Below are 4,002 nucleotides of genomic sequence, written 5' to 3' on the forward strand. Positions count from 1 at the left end.
GGGCGGAGCGAGGGGAGTGCGCAGGCGCGGGGCCGGAGGCGGGGCTTGGAGCCGGAGGCGGGGCTTGGAGCCGGAGGCGGGGCGCGCGGGGCCAGGAGGCTTCGCTGCAGCATCCGGGCTGGCGGAGGGCTGCGCGGGGGATCCGTGTAATGGCATCCAGGTTCGAGGTTGTTTCTGAGCCTGGAGCCACCATACGTATCCATGCCCATCTCCGGCCTTACACACACTACCAAAAGTCCCCAGGTCTGGGCCCCGAGGACGGTAAGCCTTAAGTCCCTTTTGAGCCTATTACCCCTGGACAGCAGCTGAAGTCGTTGGCTTTTGTTGTTGTTGCAGTTTTTCATACCTGCGTCTTTGCACCTCAGAGCTCTTCCCTCTCCAATCTCCCTCTACTCTTAGGCCCCTTGGCTAGAACAAGTCTCCTCAAGTCTCTCCCCAGTTTAAAAACCTTAAGAGGTCACAAAGACTGTCTGAGCTGAGCGGTAGAGTCCAAAAACACTGTAGACAAGACACTCACTGGTCTTTATGATATGATCCCAAATGTCTTTTCCTCTCTCTCAAGAGTCACCTTTCTTTCAAATAGATGGCCAGATATTCTCTGTGTGCTTCGGTCTTCTTGCCTACAGTTTGAACAGTTGCTCCGCTGGATCCAGCCCTGCCTCCGCTGCTGGCAGGGTAAGTGGTTGAAAGCCAAAATGTAGGTAATCGCTGGTGAACTTGATCAGAAGAGTTCTTGCCCGAGTTGTTTTGTTCTTAGCTAAGCATGGTAGGTCGCAATATTTCTGATGTACAAGCAGAGTTGATCCGTGAGAAATTACCTGAAGACTATGATAGTTTTGCCTCAAAGAGGAACCGTGTTTACTTCTTCCACAAAAATAAACAAACGAAAAGCAGAAGCAGCTTCATTTCTTTCTGTTTCCTTTAACTTTGATTTTTAAAAGGAAAGAAAAGGTAGAGACAGAAAAATGTAGGAGAGTTGGGAAAGGCACTTTGAGCTGTTCTCAACACCACCTCATCCTCAACATCCACATGAAATGAAACACTATACCCTTCCACCTGACTCCTCCTAACCATATACGGTCTTATCTCAGTATACAGAAAGAGAGTTCTTCATCTTCTTTGGGGGCTTGTGTTCAAATGCCAATCTTAGAGGAGACATACATAAAGGAGAATAAAATCATTAGACCAGTCTGCACATTAACTGGATTTACTTAATAGCCTGCAGGAAGTTTAGAAAAATCAATGTTTGCATAACTGACTTACATGAACTCTTTTAGTATTTCCATTCTCATCCAGTGTAGGCAGTGCTTTAGCAACTCTTGAGTTCTGCAAACTCCCACGTCTTTGGCAATTTAGTAATGTAAGCCAGACCCATAGTTACTTGTGAAGATATGGTTCTGTACGTTAGAACTGTATTAAGGAAATGGTCTCCTGGACTATTTTCCAAGTGTCCCTCACAAAAAAAAGGGGGGGGTGGTTTGGCTAGTAGTATTTTGGTTGACTTTAATAAATAAAATTCAAAATTGGTACTATTGTTGTAACTGGGAATCTTTGATGAGGGATATCAAACTATTTGTTTCTTTTTCTGAGACCTAAATATTTTATCAACTTCTAAACTCATGAGCAAAATGCCATAAAAGACTTCTGCTTCAAGGCATTAGACAGTAAAACATCTGATTTACCATTCTACTGGTAATGAGCAGATACAGCACAAGAAACAACTGTTTCCAGATATTGGAAAACAACCTCTGGACTGTGATTCCGAACTAAAGAGAAACGTTAAGCCTCACCATTGTCCTGCATTTCTCCCTTAGCAAAAACAATCTCCAGCCAACTTCAGAGGGAGTGGAAGACCAAATCAGAGTAGGACAGTCTCTTACCATGAAGACACAGCTCTGTGTTTCTGTGCTCAGGGAGGCCGGGATTAGGGAAGCAGAGTCACTGAGAGAGAAACACAGAGAGAGAGAGAGAGAGAAGAAAGAAATCGGACTAAAGACCATTAGGTATTTAGTTCCATGACTTGTATAAGTTGAAAACATAGGTAGTTGGCTAGTAACAATTTCTATAGGAAAAAACATACCAGGATTATTGCAAAAATAATCTCCACATAATTATTTCAAAGAGTCAGGGGTCATTAATATAATATGAGCCGAGAGTTAGAGAAAATTCCCACATAGGACATTCAGTAGATGCCTGGGTGTTAAAAGAGGAGCTAAGCCCAAGAATGAACCTGAGCTGAGACCAGTTTTTTCTACCTCCTACCCCAGTTTTAAAGGGGCCTGTCTGAGGACAGTCTTCGGCCAAGTGAGCAACTGCCTGTTGAAATAAGATTGATGTTCCACAAGGGAATACGTGAAGTAGACGTGACTAATATAATTTACAATATTGTAAACCTAATAGAACTTTACTGGTCAGGCAAGGAAGATACAACCATAACAGATCCGAACACAGGGACAGTTAATAACTCATAGTTAGTTATCACTGGAAGGCAGTGCTTGGAGTCCACCATTAAACTACTGTGCTGACCTGTATGCTCTGTGAAAAGACAAGAGATTTCTTTTTACAGCCCAATGGAAATGTGCTAATGACAGGAGTGGTAGTCTCATGTTAATGTAACAGCAAGGGCTGTTGTTTTCCAGTTGTGAGTTGTTGGCTGGTTGTTGAGATGGTCTTAGGTAAGACTCCTCCAAAAACAGAATTATTCAGACAGCCAACAGCTTGTATTTGCACAGTGCTCTGTATGCTTCAGGTTACTACCTAGCTGGAGAGCATTTAATGCTTGTATTTTTTTTTTTTTTTTAATGATTCCAAAAAAAAAAAAATGGTGACAATGAGCCTTTGGTTTTCTTGTATCTGGGACTATTAACTGACACTCTGCCTGATTTTTTCAGAATTAAACGTGATAAAGTTTGTGGAATCAACTTGGCTGTATGGTGCCACTTTATATCTCTAACTCTCCAAACACCTTACATATTTCCCTTAAACTTCTTTTGTACCACAATGAGATAAAAATCAAATTCCAATCCCGTTACAGACATAGGCAACTAACTGGGCTGTGTGTGAAAGATCCAGGCATAATCTGTATAACAACCATAGAATTCCAGAGCTGTCATTGTGGACGTCAAAACTATCAAGCACCAGATCGAACAGGCCGTGAAGAAACTGTATGGCATCGATGCGGCCAAAGTTAATACCCTGATAAGGCCTAAAGAGAGAAGAAGGCGTGTGTTCGGTTGGCTCCTGATTGTGATGCTCTGGGTTTGCCAACAAGATTGGGATCATCTAAACTGAGTTCAGCTGGCTAATTCTAAAAAACACTTTTTCCACCATTAAAAAAAAAAAAAAAAAAAAAATACCAAAGCTGTCATTCTGGAAACTTCTAGCAACTGCCACAATAAAACCTTTAAGGGTGTCTTGAGGACATTTAGGTTTATCTAGTATATTTTCTGTAATCCTTATTTCACACATTTTTGGGTATATTTCACTTCTTTCATGTCTGTGCAACTTAGACATTCTTTCTTAATATAACATTCTTTTGTGAGAACGCATAGGCTGTAGCAGGATAATCAGGAAAGGATCACTTCATTGAATCTTTTTCTTCTTTAAAGAGTAAATGTGTAGATTTATTTTACATTAAAAGCTACGGGAATATTCTTTATGATTTCTGGCATTTCCTCTGTATATTTCCAGAATATAAATGAGAGGTAGAATGCTTGTTTCAGTGATTTTTCATTTATTATATAAAAAAATTAATGCAGTTTTTGTACACATTTAAATTCCATAAAACAAATCCATAGAAATTAGGATACTTTATGCATGCACTCTGCATTTTCTTTGTTAAATGTCTTTGTTCACAAAAATAACACCACATTTTTTTCTTTAAAGCCACTAGAGCGAGGGAGAACAAAGCATGCAGCACGGTGTACATTTGCATAGTGTATTTACCCAGCATGCCTTGTAGAACGCTACGCATATCTATAGAACAAAAACAAAAGGGACAAA

The sequence above is a fragment of the Meriones unguiculatus genome, chromosome 8, assembly GCF_030254825.1.
Source record: "Meriones unguiculatus strain TT.TT164.6M chromosome 8, Bangor_MerUng_6.1, whole genome shotgun sequence".
Lineage (NCBI taxonomy): Eukaryota > Metazoa > Chordata > Mammalia > Rodentia > Muridae > Meriones > Meriones unguiculatus.